Raw genomic sequence first — 9,075 nt, 5'->3', positions numbered from 1 at the left:
ACTGCGATTTCTCCTTTCAGCAACACCATTTTGCTGAGGTGTACAGGTGCAGTGAGTTGGTATAAAATACCATGCTCTAGCAAATAATCTTTGAACTCGGTATCAAGATACTCGCCGCCTCGATCTGATCGAAGACAATTTAAAGATTTACCTAGTTGCCTTTCGGCTTCCGCATGAAATTCTTTGAACTTTCCAAAAGTCTCGGATTTTCTATGCATTAGATAAATATATCCATACCTTGAGTAATCATCAATAAAAGTGACAAAATACTCATAACCACCTCTAGCTTGTGTAATCATAGGACCACATACATGACTATGTATAAGCTCTAGTGGTTCCTTGGCCCTATTGCCCTTTGCAGAGAAAGGTCTCTTAGTCATTTTTCCTTCTAAAATAGATTCACAAACAATAAGAGTGCCAACTCTTAGCTCTCTTAAAGGACCATCCTTTACAAGTTTGTTTAATATTTCTAAGGATATATGCCCCAACCTTAGGTGCCACAGATATGTTTTATCTTCATGAAAAACCTTTTGCTTTTTAAGTTTGGGATGTTCTACTTTAAGCATTTCGACATTAAGCAGTGGTTGTTCATTTGGTCTTAGAATATATAGTCCATTTTCGATTGAAGAAGTACAAATCATACGACCATTTCTCAAAATAACAATCTCATTATTATCAAAAGAAAGCGAATAAAATTGTTCATGCAACTTGGAAACAGAAATCAAATTTCTACGAAAACTAAGAATAAAATAAACATCGTTCAAGACCAAATGTCTATCATTAAATCTAAGTTTAATAACTCCCACTGCTCTTTCCGAAACTACTGCACCATTGCCAACTCTCATCGTGAAGGACCCATCAGCAAGCTCTTCATAAGAACTAAGTAGCTGCAAAGAACAACAAACATGATTAGTAGCGCCCGAATCAACTATCCATATAGAAGAATCAATGGTTACTAAACAAGATTCTAGAGCAAGTAAATCATATTTACCTTTCTTCTTTTCTTTTAGGTCAGCGAGATACTTGGGGCAGTTTCTTTTCCAATGACCATCGATCCCACAGTGAAAACATTTTCCTTTGGGCTTTGCAGTGTCACCCTTCTTTTTGCCATTAGAACCATTCCAATTCTTTTGCTTTTTAGGAGCTCCCTTTCCTTTCCCCTTATTTTTCCTTTTCAAACTAGCTTTGGAGGAAGGTGACTTAACCTTGACAACATTTGCCTAACCTTCTTGGACTTTTCCAATGGAAATGGCCTCAAAGGTTTGCAACTCGTTGAGCAATTGTGTCATGTTATAATTAAGCTTGTTCATGACATAGTTGCTTTTGAATTGCAGGAAAGTCGGGGGCAATGATTCCTAAATTATGCTCACTTGTGTGCCATCATCTATGGTCGCACCTTGAGTCTCAGCTTCTGTGAAGTAGTTAACCATGTTCAAAACATGCGCTCCAACTGATTGGCCTTTCTTCATCTTAGCATTCATGGCATTCTTAATAGCCTCATGCTTAGATTGACTAGATTGCTAACCAAACATAGCTTGCAGAGAATCCATTATCTCATAAGCATTCTCTACATGCTCGTGCTTAAGTCTAAGCACATCGTTCGTTCCGGCTAACATGTAGCCCTTGGCTTTATTGTTTGCCGCAATCCATCGATCATATATTTCTCGTACACTACGAGCAGCATTCAAAGGGGGCTCGGGAGGACACTCCTCCGTTAATACAAATTTGAGGTCACAGACGAGGGCAATGTTAATGTTACTCTTCCATTTCAAAAAATTTTCACCAATCAACCTTTCATTAAGTAAAGCAAGAACAGGACCAGTAGACATGATTGCTGAAATTAATGTACAAAACGACATTTAATAAAATGAACAAATATCATAGTCAACTAATCAATTTAGGAATCATAAAAATGATGCAAGACACATTATTATTTATTCTACCAATTCCAAGGAAATTTAATCTCACATTTTATAAGCCGCCTTAGGGTCGGACGAATTAAATGACGATTAAATCGAGACTATCTCTATTAATAAATAAAACACTAAGATATCTCATATCTTCAATTTTATTATTAATTACCTTTTAATTCAACCTAGATGCATTTAAACTATTCAGTTGCATCCTTATGAGTGTAACCCACTATTTTGGATTTTAAATTACAATCCATAATTTCCGTCTTAGGGTAGATAAATTATAAATCATACTAAAAAATATGATCCTTTCATAAACTAAGCCTTGAATTTTGATTTAAATGAAAACCTTTCTTAGGGAGTACGTCCTATGCGTCATTTAAACCTCACGTTGCTTTGTTGCTTTTGTTAATAGTGGAGGTTGTAGAATTTATTGTCATATATTCTTCTCCCAATCATTATTATAAAATCATTAAAGTTTTTCAAACTTTTAATTATTTAATTAAAACATCTTATGATTTAATTATAAAAGGTCCAATCTTATTGGTCTTTATTAAATGATATGTGCAATATAATGAACATCATGAAATTTAAATCTAATTTAAACATGATTCAAGACATATAAAATACCCACATTTAAATCAAATTTAAACATGATGAGCGGCATAAAATTGAGAGTGAGATATTGTTGAAAGTTGTAATTTTCAATCGTGTACTTCTAACCACATTTTTTATTGAAAAATAAAATTAAAAAATCAAATAAACAATTTTATTTAATTTCAAATTAATACTACAAATCAAATTATAAAATCAATATTTTACATTCAACAAATTAAAACTTATTTTTAATAAATTAAGTTAAAATTGGGCTAAACGTTTTAAAAAAACAAGATTTGTCATACAAATCCAAAAATAATTTTTTTTTAATTATTTCATGGTGAATTGGACCAGATTAAAAAATTTTGATTTAAATCTGTGATGACCTAGTTCGAAACTGGGCTATATTTAAATATGTTGGGCCAGTTCGAAACTGGTCTAGATTTAAATACGTGCTGGCCCAATTCAAAACTGGGCCAATATTAAATCTATTGTCATTTCATAAATCGGTCACTCAGATTTATTTTAATTTTTTTTTTAATTTTTGGGCCAACTTAAAAAATGTTCGGGCCAAAAAAATTGTAGCCCATTGGAAGGAGCGCCTCCTTCCATCTTCTTTCTCCCTTTTACAGACTACAGCCATGGAGGCCATGGGAGAAACAAATTTCAGCAACCACCATCTTCTCCACAATTCGACGATATCACCGGAGTTTAGCTCGTCCGACAAGCCACTTTTCTCGCACGACTGCTCTAACCAGCGAGTTTCTCTACTGGAGCAATCGCGCTTTCGAGTCAGCGAACATGAGTCGCGGCCGTCGAACCAACCACGCTCTGCATCGTTACTCTGATTTCGGCAATCGAGAAACATTTTCCAATTAACACTGAATTGGGAGGAGATCATCGTTTGGACAAAGAAGAACTCTTCTTCCTTGTAAAGCTAGACACGATCCATTTAAAAAAAATGGTTTTGATATTATATATATAAATAAAATTTAAAAATTGCGATAAATAAAAAAACAAACTAAATTTACACAAAAAAGTTTACGCATTTCAACAATAAATCTCACCCTTATAAAATTTAAATTAATTTAATTTATAGAGTAGGTATCATGTGAGACCGTCTCACGGATCTTAATATGTGAGACGGGTCAACCCTACCCATATTCACAATAAAAAGTAATACTCTTAGCATAAAAAGTAATACTTTTTCATGGATGACCCAAATAAGAGATCCGTCTCACAAATACGATCCGTGAGACCGTCTCACACAAGTTTTTGCCTAATTTATATTCATATGAAAAACTTGGCTCTGATACCATTTGTTGGAAAATATATGGCCTCTGGAACAATTCCGGCCAAAAAAAAATTTATTTTCGATCAAATCGAAACACATCGGAAGCGATTACATAATTTCATAAATTATAATCGTACATATGAATATAAATTAACTATGAATTTTAAAAAAAATTACTAGAAAAGTAACCTCTTGTAGTTTTTCTTTTTTCGCGAATGCGTAGAAACCACGACCTTTCAGCACGATCCTTCCTATCGACGGTAGTGTGTGGACACTCAAAAACGCAAAAGCTATAAATCAAAACTTTTATTTATTCTCTACTCTATTTTCAACTCATGAAAAAAGTAGAGAATGAGTTGTTCCGTTAGAGACGTCTAAGATCCTATTTAAATTAATTCAAAACCAAGAGTCCAAATCTTATCCCAATTTGGACTCCAAAAAATGGCCATCACATTTAGGATAGGCCAAGATTTTATTTGGTTTGAATAATAATATCTTATGTATTTTAAAACTATTTTAAAAGGTCATAAGATTCTAGAATCTTATAAAAAATAAATTAGAATCTCATTCTAACTTATTTAAATGTTAAATAATATCTAAATTTTATTCACAATAAATTAAAGATATTAAATAGGATTTTTAGAATATTATCAAGATAAATCAGAATCTTATTCTAACTTATTTAGATATAATATCTAAATTTTATTCATAATAAATTAAAGATATTAAATAAGATTTCTAGGATCTATCAAAATAAATTGGAATCTTATTCTAACTTATTTTTATATACCAAATAATATCTATAATTTATTCACAATAAATTAAAGATATTATAATCAACTTTTAGATATTACCATAATAATCCAAATATATAATTATCTCATAATTATTATTTAATATAATTAATATCTCATTATCAATTATATTTATCTCCAAACTTTTGGAGTTATGGAAACATTTTTCCATACATGATTTCTAAATTGCATTTTTAATCCGTCATTAATTTGAAAAGCGTACCGGAGACCATGGACTCATAATTAGAAGCTCCAATAAATTATATAAATAATTAAACTCTTTAATTAATTTATCTAATTTATTAATTCCATAATTACTCCACTAAAAATATAGAATTGCACTCTTCTTCATTATGAAATATCTTACTCTACAAAATTGAGCAGTCCATTGATATAATCATTACATATGGATAAATCCTCCATAGACAATTCGTAATTGAAGCTAGTAATTTTCCGTTTACCTCTTCAATTACTTCTTATCCTCATTTACCATTAATTCACTATTGAGTGGTTTAATTTATAACTTAATTATAAATTAGTTGGCCCCACCACTCATTTCCAAAATTAACAAATGAGAGAATCGTCTTTCTACTTCTCGCAAGAAAAAATGGATTCCATGTCTGTGAATTCATATCCTCAGCCATTTATTTCAAATATAATTCTAAAATTCAAGTAATGAAAAAAATGCACAATTGCAAATTTTAAACAAGCAAATTAAGAATCATATTGAAATGAACAGGAGTTTATAATCACATCAGGATTAAGATTTGTCCATATATGATCATCTTATGATTTAAATAGAGTTTCAAAACAAAATGTCTGTCAGTTACAAATTAGGTTCAGAGTATACTGTAACAAGAAAATACAAATTGCCAATTTAGATCGTATCATAGAAAGGTAATGATTTAGCACGAATATTTTAGCCTATCATTCAGGCTAATCTTTATAGAATAAAAATTATAAACTTTAAATAAAAAAATAAAATAAATGATAAAGTAAACTTACAAAGTTGTCTTCAGAACTTGAAAGCTTTTATAGAATCTTAAGAAGGGTTGTTTAAAAAGAGGGAATATAGGGGAGTAAACTCGACTGTGTCCTTCTAAAAACACAAAACAACATATATATAGAAGGAAGAGCCGAACATGAAATCCCAAATTCCAACTAAAAATATAAATAGTACAATGCTTTATAAAAGCAAATAGTAACATAGTTACAAAAGTCAAAAGTTCTTGGTGATATTCCACTAACTTTAACATTATTAATGTCATTATTAAAGATGAATATTTTAATAATCTTTAATATTATCTTTTATTTAATTTTTAACATTTTCAAATATATCACTAATATGAGAGAAATTGGGAATATCTTGAGCATCCTGCATTTGTATTAAATGGATGAATTGGTTTTCGCTTTGTTCAAAAGATATAGATTTATCCGATTTGGAGTATGAACATCCAATATTCTTATAAAGATCTTTCTTCATTTTTTCAATATAAACTTCGATCATTTTCTCTTTGGAGTAGATATCAGAATATTTCTGAGTAAAAATCTTGAATGGACTCATCGAATCTTGTTCTTTTTCTTGTTGTTTATTAAAATCTTTCTGAAATAAAGAAATGTTTACTTCCATATGTTGAAGAGTTTCGAAGCCATAGGGTTTTCCTGTATTGGGGTCATCCCATAATAATTTGTTCCAAAATTTTGTGGAACTAATTATCCATAAACAGTGAATGCCTTCATCGGTATAGCGAAATTCAGGTTGTCATCTTCATATCCATGGAATACCAAATTCTATAAAGAATAGACATAAAATATTGCCATCAATCCAATGTTCTGAAAATAATTTTTTAATACTTAGAGAAATACTTAACCAAGTATTCATTGGTTTTATGAAAATCTCTTGCAAAATTTTTGATGATAGACAAAAAAATTTCCAACATGTTAAAAACTAATTAAGAACTAGGTAATGTAAAACATTTTCACATATTTTAAAAACATGTATGTTTTCGTTTTCATAAAATAGAGTTTTATTAAAACTCTTAAAATAATCTCAAAAATTAAATTTAAAATTCATTTGATGATTTTGATAATAAAACTTTTTTCCTGCTAATGGAGATATACAACATTCTTTAATAGATATAATCTTTTTATAATAAATTTTGAGAAGTTATAACTTCATTTCTGTTGAGTGTTACTGTAAAAGTGAGTTATTTCAACACTTTTGGTTGATAATAGAAGATTTTCATAAAATCATATTTGTTTATAAGAACATATACATATGATATATATATTGGTTAAATATCTTCTATGATAATCTATATAGTTTTTTCCCATTGGATATCTTTTTCTTTTATAAGAAGAATTAAATCTCGATATTTTGTTTCTATATACAGAGCTGAATCACCTTCATTATTTTTAATGATATTAGCATATGATGCTTGAGACTACAAATCTGTATTATTTCTCTGTTTTTGTTTCAGAAATTCTTGAAATTCATTGTATAACGAATCATTTTGCTCAGTATTACTGGCTGATGAACTATAAATGTTTTGGGCTATAAGCCTCTATTTTCTATGCTGAGCAATAATATTAGGAGATTTTTCCCTACCACCTCTTCTTCTATATGAGGAATCTTCTCTTCCTCGAGAACTCATATATGTAAATTAGAGCATTAAGATAAATATTATCGGGTTAAGAAATTTGGTAGGTGATTATCTTCGCCTTTCTTGTAAATAATGTCAAAATTAAAAGGAGCCAAATGAGTAGGCCATCTTGCAAACATTTTCTTAGAAACATCATGTTTAAATCTTTCATAAACATAAATTTCGCAGATTTGCAATCAGTTTTTATAATAAACTTTTGATTATATAAATCATTTTGAAATTTTAAAATACATCTAACAATAGTCAAAAATTCTTTTGCTACTGTAGAGTAATTTTTTTGGGCATTATTTCATTTCTCAGAATAAAATCTAATGAGATATTCTTGCTTTGTTTTGGAATCTATTTGTTTTAAAATTTCTCCAAAACATATATCAGAAGCATCAGTCTCAACAATTTTATCACATTGAGGATTTACAAGCATAAGACAATGAAGATTTTTAACTTTTCCTTCAATTTTTTTAACATCTTCGGTATGTTTATTTGACCAAGGTAAATGATTTTTTCTTCAATCTATCATATAAAATAGCTGAACCCTCAATAAGATTCTTAATATAAGAAGAAATATAATTTAATTTCCTAAAAATCTTTGTACCTTAGTTTTATCAGTTATAATATCAGGAAATTTTGAATCAAATTCAATACTTCTTTGGATATAACTAATCTTTCTTTTTTCAATCATATGACTAAGAAATCTAATATTAGTTTGAAACAAAATCATTTTAGATTTTGATATAACAAAGTTATTTTGGATAACAATATTTTTAAACATATCTAAGTGTTTAAAATACGTTTCAATATCATTTGAAAATACTAGAATATCATTAATATAAACAATTATAAAATTAATATAAGAATAAAAATATCATTCATAATTTGTGAAATTCTGAATGAGTATTTTTTAAGCAAAATGACATTACTGTCTATTCATAATGTCTTATTGGAACATTAAAAACAATTTTATATCTATCAGATTCTTTTATTTAAATATGTCAAAATCCTGATTTTAAATAAACTTTTGAAAATATAATAGCACTAACAAGTCTATGTAATAATTTTTTTTTTATTATGAATAGGATGTCTGAACCATTTTAAAATTTTATTAAGAGGTTTATAATTTATTACTAATCGAGGAACTTCTCTTTCCTCCTCAGAATGTTTAATAACATAAAAATAGTACATGACCAAGGAGATTGAAAAGGTGTTATTAAATCTTTTTCTAATAAATAATGAATTTCTTTTTACATAATTCTAAATATTCAGAATTCATTTGACAAAAACGAGCCTTGGTAGGAATATTTAAAATTCTCTTCATATGGAAGGGAAAAAATATGTTTATTTTTATTCCAAAAAGCATTAGGAAGATCATTACATATTTCTAAAAAAATATTATAAATGAATTTAATATTTTCATGTTATTTAGGATTTTGTAATTTATCATCTATACTTAAAAGTTTTCCTCTTCTTTTAAATAATCAATCCGAAAAATTTTTCTATCAATCTTTTTTTATAATTCATTTAAGATTATATGAACTTGTTTATTTATAAACTGAAAAAAAATATGATTACTTTGATAAGATCCTATAATATCTGTTTCATCAACATAAGTTAAAGGATAAATTTGATAAATAAAAGGAAGTTCAAGTATAAGTTGGATATAAATATCTTTTGCTAATAAAAAAATGGTTAAAATACAGTTTTATATTTGCAAATATATGTTTTTGGTAATTTATAATTTATCTCTAAATGTTCTCTTCCAACATGAGAAAGAGAATGAGTAGTTTTATAAAAATATTTTGTAAGAATTAATCCTTCTT

The sequence above is a fragment of the Primulina eburnea genome, chromosome 11, assembly GCF_022965805.1.
Source record: "Primulina eburnea isolate SZY01 chromosome 11, ASM2296580v1, whole genome shotgun sequence".
In the NCBI taxonomy this organism is placed as follows: Eukaryota; Viridiplantae; Streptophyta; class Magnoliopsida; order Lamiales; family Gesneriaceae; genus Primulina; species Primulina eburnea.
This window is presented reverse-complemented; position numbering follows the sequence as displayed.